This window comes from Rhinopithecus roxellana, chromosome 19 (assembly GCF_007565055.1).
Source record: "Rhinopithecus roxellana isolate Shanxi Qingling chromosome 19, ASM756505v1, whole genome shotgun sequence".
NCBI lineage: Eukaryota > Metazoa > Chordata > Mammalia > Primates > Cercopithecidae > Rhinopithecus > Rhinopithecus roxellana.
The window spans coordinates 80829151-80842887 of record NC_044567.1 but is presented as its reverse complement, the minus strand read 5'-3'; the positions used below and the strand labels follow the sequence as shown (position 1 = coordinate 80842887).

General features: G+C 42.8%; 1 protein-coding gene across 2 annotated transcripts in view; it reads right to left on the bottom strand.

The window, feature by feature from the left end:
* Positions 1 to 13737, bottom strand: part of PITPNC1 (phosphatidylinositol transfer protein cytoplasmic 1) — a 325500-nt gene that overhangs the window by 150883 nt on the left and 160880 nt on the right. The window lies entirely within an intron of this gene.

Below are 13737 nucleotides of genomic sequence, written 5' to 3'. Positions count from 1 at the left end.
TCCCAAAGTGCTGGGAGACCTATCTTTTAGAAGCAGGGTCTCACTTTGTCACCGAGGCTGGAGTACAGTGGTGCCAACAGAGCTCACTGTAACTCTGAACCCTTGGGCTCAAGCAGTCCTCCTGCCTCAGCCTCCTGAGTAGCTAGGACTAGAGGAGTGTGCTACCACGCCTGCCTATATCTTAAACTTTTTGTAGAGACAGAGTCCCACTATGTTGCCCAGGCTTGTCTCGAACTCCTGGCCTCAAGGGATCCTCCTGCCTCACCCTCCCAAAGTGCTGGGATTACAGGCGTGAACCACCATGCCCGGCCTCAATATATATTTTTTGAATGACTAAATATTGTCTTTGTATATCTAGAAGTTAATAATGAACATAGAGATTCTTGGGAAAATAGCATGAAAATGACCTATTTGGTCAGAGTCTATGTCTCTGACACTTTCTCTATTGCCTGTTGCCCGGGCAGTAGAATCTCCCAAAGCCACACAAGTTCTGGGCACTGAGCTTATTTTGGAGAAGATCTGGGAGAATAGGAAGCAGAAATGGGAAAGAGAGACCCAAGCCATGACCACAAGTTCTACCAACAAGCTGTTAGGTAAAAGGACCAGCTGGTAGCTTTGCAAGCCCATCAGTTAAAAAAGGGTTCATGACTTACGAAAGCTTTATCCGCTGCTACCCAAAGCCACCAGAGGCCAGGAGACATTGCTGTGGAAGGCAAGGGCCACGTAGCCGGAAAAATGTTCTCTCCCTGAAAATCAATTCAGGCATTAGGCGGAATCACCGTTAGAAGCTGGCAACCATCCCTGACTGGCAGCTGCCAGCACAGCCTAATTAATCCAGCAGCCAGGGTGGTGAAGAACATGACACTTCATGGCTGAAAAACAAGCCTAAAAATAGCCTCCATCTTTTCTCCAGTGCCCCTCCACCCCCATCTCCATTCCCTCCCCTCCTGGGCTTCAGTGGGAAGGGATCCGAGAGATGCTAGTGATGAAGTGAAAAGAAAAGGTGACAAAAGAAAAGTCCACCTTCATATGTTTCTGGGTGACAGGTTTTATTTAGAATCACTATTCTAGAATTTGATTTGTATCATGCCCCCATTCCTTGGATGCCAGTTGTAACTAGGATTTTTGAAGATGAGCCAAGGCATATTACTTACTTGGTTAACTGAACTGGATCAAAAGCTCAAGTACAGGCCGGGGGCAGTGGTTCACGCCTGTAATCCCAGCACTTTGAGAGGCCAAGGTGGGCAGATCACCTGAGGTCAGGAGTTTGAGACCAGCCTGGCCAACATGGCAAAATTCTGTCTCTACTAAATATATAAAAATTAGCCCGGCATGGTAGCAGGTGCCTGTAATCCCAGCTACTCCAGAGACTGAGGCGGGAGAATCGCTTGCACCTGGGAGGCAGAGGTTGCAGGGAGCCAAGATTATGCCATTGCACTCCTGTCTGGGTGACAGAGCGAGACTCTCTCTAAAAATAAAAAATGAAAAAAAGCCCAAGCACAACTACCAAATGTATTATTGTATTAGTACTAATGTAAATCTACTAATGCATTAGTACTCATATACCAAATATAATAGGCAACCATCACAATATATCAACAGTATGTCAGATGCTGTAGGAGGGGGCCACTAGGATGGCTATCACACCCACTAGGATGGCTATCATCAGAAAGACAGACAATAGCAAGCGTCAGTGATTATGTGGAGAAATTGGAGCCCTGTGGCATTCCTGGTGGGAATATAAAATAATGCAGCCACTTTGGGAAACAGTTCAGGTTCCTTTCTCCCATTCACTGGTAGCCCAGGGCTTCGTCTGGGAACCCAATGGGGCACTTGTGTTTGGCATTTTGGAACAAGTGATGGAAAGAAAAAAGGGACAATTCAGATCTACTCAGGACAGCTGTGGTGCTGATGGCTGGGGGCAGAATGAAGCCATCTGGCTCTACTTAAAGATGGCTGTCATCATGGGGCTGTTGATTTCTGCCCACTCTTAAGCCTCCAGATGATCCTGAGGGCTCCTAACATCTTTCCATGAAATGTCATCTCTGCTCAAAAGACTCAGTTTCTCTTGCTGGCAACTGCGGACCTTGACTGCTAAAGCCTCACGCTTCCTTTTTGGCCTGTCTCCCACTCATCCCCCATAGACAAAGTAACTACCAGCCAAAGCGGACCAGTGGTCGATAGATGGATGTTTACGCTCTCTTTGCTTAGTGATAATAATTATTGTTGACTCTAACTCCCCTTTGAGCAACTTTCTCATTTCCACATTAACTGGAGAGTAGGCTCTGATTACACAGGCTTTGAATATTTCCACTGCCTCTAATAATTACTTTAGGTAATCAATAAGGCAGTTTCTGAATGTGGTTTGACTTCCCATACAGATTGATGTAAGGAAGATAATCCACTCACTATGCCGGCTCAAGTGTTCAGGTCCATAGGTCAATGATATTTCTCTGTGTACATTATTAAATGGGCACTGGGAATATCTTAGTTATGGCCAGTCCAACAATCAGGACCCACTCCCCTGTGGACTTACGAAAATGCTGGAACCAAATGGCCTTGATCAGGAGGCAAGAACCATGATCAGGAGGCAAGAACCATGATCAGGAGGCAAGAACCTTGATCAGGAGGCAAGAACCATGACCATGGCTTATTTCTTAAGGGATTCTCTCCAATGCCTGCACAATGTGTTGTATGTCATACATTTCAGCAAATACTCGTTTAATGAATTACGATTCTGAAGCAGCCCAACCCACAAGGCAGTCACATGACTTATGCATGTAGGACTTGAGTCACCTTGAGGTGGCTCTAGGTTGTGATGATTAAATAATGGATTTGGTTTTGGTTTTCTTTTTTTTTTTGAGATGGAGTCTGGCTCTGCCGCCCGGGCTGGAGTGCAGTGGCCGGATCTCAGCTCACTTCAGCTCACTGCAAGCTCCGCCTCCCGGGTTCACGCCATTCTCCTGCCTCAGCCTCCCGAGTAGCTGGGACTACAGGCGCCCGCCACCATGCCCGGCTAGTTTTTTGTATTTTTTAGTAGAGACGGGGTTTCACCGTGTTAGCCAGGATAGTCTCTATCTCCTGACCTCGTGATCCACCCATCTCGGCCTCCCAAAGTGCTGGGATTACAGGCTTGAGCCACTGCGCCTGGCCGGATTTGGTTTTCTGGTAGGATTATGGGGATTTATCTAATTCATATTCTGTCAATTTTTTTATTTCTCTCTTGCTAAATCATAATCTTCCTGGTTCTAAAATATGCATCCATACTCTACCAAATACACCAAGAACTTTTTAAAATTATGAAATGGTGGACCTGGTTTAGAATGGTGCAAGCGTCACTAAAAATATTTTTCTTGTGCCTCATTGGTTACATGTGCATGCTGGAAGAGAATCAGGACAATCAATGTCTGATAGATAGTTTGAGTGTAGAAAGTTAGGGTTGAAAAGGATCTTCCAGGCTGTTCACCTTAACCAGCCACCCAATATGTTCAACCGCCTATTAGATGTTTGAATCTCCTTCAGGACAAACCTGAGGAACAGGGTCTTGCTCTTGCTAAAACACCTCCAGCAACAGCAAAATCCACTATAAGACATTCTGAGATGGTTTGTGTGCTTGGAAATGTCTTCCTTAACCTGAGCTGAAGTCTTTCTCCTGGCATTCCTACCCACCGGTCTTGGTCCCATTGGTCCTGCTAAGTGAGGTCTTGTGTCATACATAGTTCTGATTCTTCTCCATCTAATGGCACCATGATACACCCAAGTCTAGCTTTTCCAGGTTAAGTATCCTTGATTTCTTCAGTCATTCTATCACTTGAGTTTCTAGTTCTTGAGTTACTAGATATAGTTTGTCTATATCCATTTTAAAGTGTGCCATTTAGGAACAGATAAAAATATTCCAAGTATGTTTTGACTAGTGGAAAATTGGGCAAGATTATCAAGTACATGGTTTTAGATATTTTACTTTACTTTTATTGATGCAGTTGAAGAATAATGTTTGCAGCTGTATATCTATCACATACACACTCATAAATTATTGTGTATGTATATGTGTGCGTGTGTATATATATATATACGTATAATTGCTTCATATTGAATTGTCAACTAAAACTACTGTATTTCTTTCAAACAGGCCATTGCAAAGTTATTTTTTTATTTTATTTTTTTTTTTGAGACAGAGTCTTGCTCTGTCGCCCGGGCTGGAGTGCAGTGGCCGGATCTCAGCTCACTGCAAGCTCCGCCTCCCGGGTTTACGCCATTCTCCTGCCTCAGCCTCCCGAGTAGCTGGGACTACAGGCGCCAGCCACCTCGCCCGGCTAGCTTTTTGTATTTTTTTAGTAGAGACGGGGTTTCACCGTGTTAGCCAGGATGGTCTCAAACTCCTGACCTCGTGATCCGCCCGTCTCGGCCTCCCAAAGTGCTGGGATTACAGGCTTGAGCCACCGCGCCCGGCGCAAAGTTATTAGTACTTCATCCCATACTTATATAATTTGTATTTTGGGATCCAAAGATAAGACCATACACTTGCCCCTGTTTAATTTCATCTTGATAAAAAATGGCCTGTAATTCCAAACTACTGCAGTTTTTCTGGATCCTCACTCAGTCTTTCATTTTATTTATTTTTATTTTTATTATTATTTTTTGAAATGGAGTCTGGCTCTGTCCCCCAGGCTGGAGTGCAGTGATGCAATCTTGGCTCTCTGTAACCTCAGGCCCCCAGGCTCAAGCGATTTTCACGCCTCAGTCTCCTGAGTAGCTGGGATTACAGGTGCCTGCCACCACTCCTGGCAAATTTTTGTATTTTTAGCAGGCGGGGTTTCACCATGTTGGCTAGGCTGGTCTCGAACTCCTGACCTCAAGTGATTCATCTGCCTCGGCCTCCCAAAGTGCTGGGATTACAGGTGTGAGCCATCATGCCTAGCCCTCACTCAATCTTTCAAAGTTATCACCCTTGCTGGTTGTGGGTTTCTCAAGGGTATGGAAATATTTAGCCAGATGTTGGCTTAAAAAATCCAGTAGGACCGGCCGGGTGCGGTGGCTCACGCCTGTAATTCCAGCACTTCGGAAGGCCGAGGTGGGTGGATCACGAGGTCAGGAGATCGAGACCATCCTAGTTAATATGGTGAAACCCTGTCTCTACTAAAAAATACAAAAAAATTAGCTGGGCGTAATGGTGGATGTCTGTAGTCCCAGCTACTCGGGAAGCTGAGGCAAGAGAATGGTGTGAACTCAGGAGGCGGAGCTTGCAGTGAGCTGAGATTGTGCCACTGCACTCCAGCCTGGGCAACACAGCAAGACTTCATCTAAAAAAAAAAAAAAAAAAATCCAATAGGACCAAGTTCAGACTTCTGAGTCACATTACTAAATCACATTATTTTCTAAGTTACACATAGAATTTTCTCTCCTGGTTGCCACTATCCATCATCCGTACCTTTTGTTATTCAATCAGTCACTAATCCACCCAATTTTGACAGTAAGCAGGTTCCATTTCTCCACCTAATTACTTTTAAAATATTATGTTTAATTGTGGAGAATTTCACATACATAAAAAATCGAGAGAAGGTAACAGACATGCATGTATCTGCTACCCAGAATTTATATTTTCGATTTTATTTTTAAATTACAGTAAAATAGACCATTTTTGGTGTACACTTCTGATTTTTTTTTTTTTTTTTTTGAGACAGAGTCTTGCTCTGTCGCCCGAGCTGGAGTGCAGTGGCCGGATCTCAGCTCACTGCAAGCTCCGCCTCCTGGGTATACGCCATTCTCCTGCCTCAGCCTCCGGAGTAGCTGGGACTACAGGCGCCCACCACCTCGCCCGGCTAGTTTTTTTTTTTGTATTTTTAGTAGAGACGGGGTTTCACCGTGTTAGCCAGGATGGTCTCAATCTCCTGACCTCGTGATCCGCCCGTCTCGGCCTCCCAAAGTGCTGGGATTACAGGCTTGAGCCACCGCGCCCGGCCACTTCGGAATTTTAACATTACCATTCAGATTTAACAAACTAACATTTCCCTATATGTGTGATGACCTTTCTTCTTTTTTAAAAAAGGAATAGGCCGGGTGTGATGGCTCACACTTGTAATCCCAGCACTTTGGGAGGCCAAGGTGGGAGGATCACTTGAGGTAAGGAGTTTGAAACCAGCCTGGCCAACATGATGAAACGTCATCTCTACTAAAAAATACAAAAATTAGCCAGGCGTGGGAGCACACACCTGTAATCCCAATCCCAGCTACTCAGGAGGCTGAGGCACGAGTATCTCTTGAGCCCAGGAGGTGGAGATTGCAACGAGCCAAGATCATGCCACTGCACTCCAGCCTGTGTGACAGAGCAAGATTCCATCTCAAAAAAATATATAAAATAAAATAAAATACATAAAATGTTGTAGATACAGGTAAAGTTTCCTCTCATGCCAACTCATTCCTCTCTCTTCCCAAAGGTAACCACAACTTGAAGGTGGTTTCTCCATGTTTTGGTGCTTTTATTACATATGTGGTTGTCTGTAAACAATATCTATAAATGTAGTAATATTATGTATATCTTTAAAATAGATATAAACGTCATCATATTATATGTGTATATATACATTTGTTTTTTGTTTCTTTTTTGAGACGGAGTCTCATTCTGTCACCCAGGCTCGAGTGCAGTGGTGCGATCTCAATTCACTGCAACCTCTGCCCCCCAGCTTCACGCCATTCTCCTGCCTCAGTCTCCCGAGTAGCTGGGACTACAGGTGCCCGCCACCACGCCTGGTCAATTTTTTATATTTTTAGTAGAGATGGCGTTTCACCATGTTAGCCAGGATGGTCTCAATCTCCTGACCTCATGATCCGTCCACCTCAGCCTCCCAAAGTGCTGAGATTACAGGCGTGAGCCACCATACCCGGCCTTGTTTTTGTTTTTTGCAGCTGATATATTGCACATTATGCTGTGCATTTGAAATTTATCAAAGTATGTCTGGTTCATTAAGTTGAACTGCTGTGGAATTTTCCATTATGTGAGTGTGCCATAATGTATTCCCATTCGCGGATATTTGAATCGCTTCCATTTCTTTTCTATTGCATACAGCATTAGGACTAATCTCCTGGTAAATGTCTCCTTGTGTACAGTGCAAGAATTTTTCTAGGGCTCTACCTAGAAATATAATTGTTAAGTGGAATGTATATATGTTTTCAACTTTTCCAGTTGCTGTTCATTGCTCTCTAAAGAGGTGATATCAGTTTATATCTCTTACTAGCATTGGAAGTGAGTTGTTTTCCCGTATCTTTGTGAACACCTGACATTATCAGATTTTCAAAATTTTTGTCCATCTGATGTGTGTAAAAGAGGATGCTATTGCTGTTTTATTTTGTGTTTTCCTGTTTTCTAATAAGGTGAAAACTTTTTTCATATATACATTACCCATTCACATTTCCTTTTTTCTGAATTGCATGTTCAATTCTTTGCCCATCTTTTGATTGGATTATTTTGTCTTTTTTTTTTTTTTTTTTTTCCAAAGTGGAAAATACTAGTCCTTGGTCTATATGTGCATTTTCAAATACTTACTTCCAGGCAGGGATGGTTCTTTTTTTTTTTTTTTTTTTTTTTTTTGAGACGGAGTCTCACTCTGTCGCCCAGGCTGAAGTGCAGTGGCGTGATCTCGGCTCACTGCAAGCTCCGCCTCCTGGGTTCACACCATTCTCCTGCCTCAGCCTCCTGAGTAGCTGGGACTACAGGCGCCCGCCACCACGCCTGGCTAATTTCATTTTGTATTTTAGTAGAGACGATGTCCTGACCTCGTGATCCACCCGTCTCGGCCTCCCAAAGTGCTGGGATTACAGGCGTGAGCCACCGCGCCCGGTCCAGGGATGGTTCTTTTAATTTTGGTGTCTTTGGCTATGCAGAGGTTTTTTTTGTTTTTTTTTTTTAACTTTTTATGTGTGTGTTTTTTGCTATGCAAAGGCTCTTAATTTTAGCATTGTAATATTAATGATTGCATTTATTTATATTTTATTTAATTAGTCCTAGTCTACTATCCAAATAATATAGCTATTTGCATATATTTTCTTTTGATTTTTTCACATTTAGGTTTTTAATCAATCTGGAATTTATTTATTTATTTATTTATTTATTGAGACAGGGTCTTGCTCTGTTGCCCAGGCTAGAGTGCAGTGGCATGATCTTGGCTCACTGCAACCTCCCCCTCTAGTGCTCAATCTTCCCACCTCAGCCTCCTGAACAGCTGGGACCACAGGTGTGTGTCACCACACCTGGCTAATTTTTGTATTCTCTGTAGAGATGGGATTTCACCATGTTGCCCAGTCCAGTCTTGAAATCCCAGGCTCAATTGATCCTCCCACCTTGGCCTCTCAAAATTGTTGGGATTACAGGAATGAGCCACCATGCCCAGCCATGGAGTTTATTTGTGTGTGTAGTGTGAAGGAGGGCTCTAGTCATTCTTCCAATTAGAAGACTAGTCATCTCAACATCATATACTGAGGAGTTCATCTTCCTCTCAATAATTTTATGCCAGCTCTATTAAATACAAAGCACTAATAATGGCTTGGATCTGTTTTGGGGCTACTTTGTTCCATGAGTTTGTTTAACTCTGCTCTAGTACCCCACTGCCTTAATTACTTATCTAATTACATAGGTAATTAGTTAATTAGCTTTATAATGACATCTGGTAGGTCAACTTTCTCCTTCAGCTTTCCAAATTGTTCATATGAATTTTATGAATATCTCCTCCAGTTCTTTTTTTTTTTTCTTTTTGAGATGGAGTCTTGCTCTGTCACCCAGGCTAGAGTGCAGTGGCACGATCTTGGCTCACTGCAACCTCCACCTCGCAGGTTCAAGCGATTCTCCTCCCTCAGCCTCCCAAGTAGCTGGGACTACAGGCATGTGCCACCATGCTCAGCTAATTTTTTGTATTTTTAATAGAAACGGCCACCATGTTAGCCAGGATGGTCTCAATCTCCTGACCTCATGATCGCCCACCTCGACCTCCCAAAGTGCTAGGATTACAGACATGAGCCACCGCACCCAGCACCAGTTCTATTTTATTAAAAACAACATGTTGGCATTTTAAGTTAATTTTATTAAATTTATAGATTGATTTGAGATTTGATGCCAACTTTGTAACATTTCCTATCCATGAATATGGTATATTTCACTATTTGTCTAGGGCTTTTAAAATGACTTCCACAAATGTTTTATGTTTTTCTCCAAAAAGATTTTGCATATCTTGTAGGCTGATTACTGGGTAACTTTGTTTCTTTTTCTATTATAAATAAAAATGTTTTAAATGATATTTTCCCTATTTTTCCTGCTGTATAATAATGCTGTGGATTTTTCTATATGGATTGTACCCAACGATCTTGCTGAATTCTCATATTGATGGCAACAGCTGTAGAAAATGTCTTAAATTTCTATCAGACAATCATATTATCTGCAAATTATCATTTTGTTTCTTTCTTTCCTCTTTATTTCTCTCTTGCTTTATTGCATTGGCTAGGACCTTTACACAATGTTGGACAGACATGGTAATAACAAGGATCCTTAATGTGTTCCTGAGTTTACTCTGAATAAGTACACAGATTTATTAAATGTTAATTTCATCAATTTCAGGGGTAAATCTGATTAGGTCATGATACATTGTTATTATTATTATTTTCTGAGGTATTTTGTTCGCTAATGTTTTATATAGTATTTTCATGCCTATGTTCTCAACTGAGATTGGCCTATGAGTTTCTTTTTGGTATGGTTATCGTCCAGTGTTGTTATCAAGGTTCACTTGGTAGGTGCTATTAGTGTTCTTTCCAACAGTCAGCCCCCATACTCCCCACTTTCTTACACACAAATCATGAAGTGGGGATACATCAGAACAGATTCTCTTTGAATAGCAAAGTTATTCCTTGAACATCCCTCTTTTTATCAAGGAGGAAAAATCTTATGTCTCATTGGCCAGAACTAGGTCACATGGGCATCTCTAGCTGCGAGGGTGGCTAACTATAGTGAGTATTTGACATTTCATTTTATTTTGCCATTCAAATTTGTGTTTTCTATTTATCATGCTTTTTGTAGGCTTCTCTTTTTTGTTTCCGGGCCCTCTGTGGATTGATCAAGTTTTCTCTCGGAGGTTATGGATTATTTTACTACCCCTTCAGAGATTACCTTTACATTTTGAATATGCATACTTGTCTCAGAAAATCTAAAATTAGGCTGGGCACGGTGGCTCACGCCTGTAATCGCAGCACTTGGGAGGCCAAGGCTGGTGGATCATTTGAGGTCAGGAGTTCAAGACCAGCCTGGCCAACATAGTGAAACTCTGTCTCTACCAAAAAATACAAAAATTAATCAGGCATTGTGGTGGTGCACACTTGTAGTCCCAGCTACTCAGGAGGCTAAGGCATGAGAATCACTTAAGTTCAGGAGGTGGTGGTTGCAGTGAGCCGAGATTGCACCACTGCAGTCCAGCCTGGGCGATACAGCTGGCTATCTCAAAAAAAAAAAAAAAAAGGAAAATCCAAAATTAATCAATATTTTTTCTAATTCCTAAACAATATTAGCACCTTAAAGTGCTTTTTACTATAATTACTACCCTCCCATCTTCTGTGCTATTGTTGTCTTATTATTACTGTTTTTAAAACATCCTACATCCATTCAAAGATTTACCTAGTTGTTTATCAATTTCTTCATTTATTATTACTTCTAGAACTCCCCCTCCTTCTTCCTGGGCTCAGTTTCCTCTTTCTTTTTTTTTTTTTTTTTTTTTTTTTGAGACGGAGTCTCGCTCTGTCGCCCAGGCTGGAGTGCAGTGGCCGGATCTCAGCTCACTGCAAGCTCCGCCTCCCGGGTTCACGCCATTCTCCTGCCTCAGCCTCCCAAGTAGCTGGGACTACAGGCGCCCGCCAGGTCGCCCGGCTAGTTTTTTGTATTTTTAGTAGAGACGGGGTTTCACCGTGTTAGCCAGGATGGTCTCGATCTCCTGACCTCGTGATCCACCCGTCTCGGCCTCCCAAAGTGCTGGGATTACAGGCTTGAGCCACCGCGCCCGGCCAGTTTCCTCTTTCTTACAACACATCCTTTAGTAGTTCTTTTAATATGGGTCTCAGAGTTAGTAAACTCTCTCAGCCCTTGATTGTCAAAAATTATTTTTATGCCTGAGTCTCAGTTTCAACTTTCCATTTATATGGGCCTGATACCCTAATTCCTGTTCCCCATGGGCATGACATGCCCAGTCCCTAGATGTCAGAACCCACACTCTTCTGATATCCCCCCAATGCCCTTTGTTAGCATTAGCGGGTCTGCTTTCCATTCCGGTTTCAGTTTGCCTGTTTATTTCTAGCCTCAGAGGATTTCCCTTTCTTTGTTTTGAGCTCAGCTTCTTTACATAGTTATATTTCATCCTGTGTTTGTCATGGGAGGTGGTGGAGGGTCCCCATCAATCTTTTTCCCTACTATTACTGGAAGTCCACATCTATTTATAACAACTTTCCCTCTTACTAATGTTTATTACTCTTCTTTTAAATAAATACGAAATAAATATGATATGACAAAACAGACACGACAGGGACAGATGGATGCTTCTTATTTTGTTTCAGCAAAACTTATAAAGCTCCTAAAATTCTTCCTGATTTTCATAAATAAGGAACATTCTCCAGGTAATAACTTGAGAGAATGCAATTGTACGCCAAGAAATGGAATTTTCCATAGGTTTCTATTTTCCTGCATCTCCCTCACTTCTCTTTGCCCTGCAGAGGTGATCCCCGAGGAGAAACCTGCTCAGGATTTGATTTATACCCTCCACACTAAGAATCCCAAAGCAGCATATTGAGAAACCTGTCTCTATAAAGAAACCATGCCCAGGCCAGACCCGGAGCTCAGTTGCCCCTGCAAATCAACAGCTGGCTGGACACTGAACTGGTTCCAAAGCCTGGGAATTCACAGCTACTAATAGATGAATGGGATCAATCTCATTTGCATTTCATCGTGACTCAGGAATTCCCTGGTACTGCATCTCTGGGCAAATTAAAACATCAGTTTAATCAGCTCATGCCCTTCACTGTCAGGACATGGGTCTGGGAGACTTCCATCCACCCTAGTGACAGGAACCAAAGTCTCCCATCAAGAAGGAATAGTCCAATTCAAGCTGCTGGGGAGTGGGGCCAAGGCGACAATGGGAATCTAAATATGGTTCCTCTCAGAGATGTCTGACCATGTCCGAGGTCCTGAGAATGGACAGTCACTGGTGTCAGTGAATAAACTGGGGCACTGCCCCATACTTTCTGGATAATCACATATGGGCCAATCGAAGAGGCTATAGGTAGGGGTAAAAGTATTCATGAAATGGCTGACGTATAAGACTTGTTTGCTGGAACAGACAGTTAATTTCAACAAAATATATTTCTTTTTTTTTCTTTTTCTTTTTTTTTTTTGAGATAAGGTCTCACTGTGTCGCCCAAGCTGGAGTACAGTGGCATGATCTTGGCTCACTGCAGTCCTTAACCTCTCAGGCTCAAGTGATCCTCCCACCTCAGCCTTCCAAGTAGTATAGATGCACACCACCAAGCCCAGCTAATTTTTGCATTTTTCATAGAGATGGGGTTTTGCCATGTTACCCAGGCTGGTTTCAAACACCTGCCCTAAAGTGATCTACCCACCTTCAGCCTCCCAAAGTGCTGGGATTACAGGCGTGAGCCACCACGCTTGACCAATAATATATTTCATTTCAATGTATTCATATTATTTCATAATAATATATTTCATATTTCTAACCACAAATATTTTGAGCCAGAAAAGAACTGAAAGGAAGAAATAGGCTGGAGAGGAGTATAGGATGGGGAGAAGATCAGACAAACCCTAATAATCCATTATGCCATTCATGGTAAGAAAATAGCAAGAAAGGCTGGATGCCGTGGTTCACACCTGTAATCCCAGCACTTTGGGAGGCTGAGGCAGGAAGATCACTTGAGGTCAGGAGTTCAAGATCAGCCTGGCCAACACGGTGGAACCCCGTCTCTACTAAAAATACAGAAATTAGCTGGGATTGGTGGTAGGTACCTGTAATCCCAGCTACTTGGGAGGCTGAGGCAGGAGTATCACTTGAACCCAGGAGGCAGAGGTTGCAGTGAGCAGAGATCACGCCACTGCACTCCAGCCTGGGTGATAAGAGTGAGACTGTCAAAAAAAAAAAAAAAAAAAGAAAAGAAAAGAAAATAGCAAGAGATTAAACATATATTTTGCAAAGCAGAAATGGCACACTTGATTAGTGCTGTTTTGTCATCCGTGGTGTGGTTCCCTTCCAAAAGTAGAGTGACAACCTCTACCTTGGGAAGGACGGGTCCACTTGAGAAGTGGAAGCCATCTTAACCACTTTGGTCACAGGTGACTGTTTGCTTTGTCATTCCCTTTTCGGACACCCAAGTGGTCATCAGTAGTAAATGAAGATATTACTGAGACCTAAAAGTGCTTTGCCACCTCCAGCACTTACTTGTCTACAGCATATAGGCAGCGCCGTCTCTTTCCTACAGCTAACACTGAACCAAGGGATGAAACAAAGTCCTTTAATTCTCTTTTTTTCCAAGACAGGGTCTCACTCTGTTGGCCAGGCTGGAGAGTAGTGGCATGATCATGGCTCACTGCAGCCTCCACCTTCCAGTCTCTTGAATTCTTAAGATCACATTTCATCGTCACATGTCATCAAAAGGGTGGGAAAGATGAGCCGAAAGCTCCTCCTAATGGAAACGGGTTGAGGACTATTT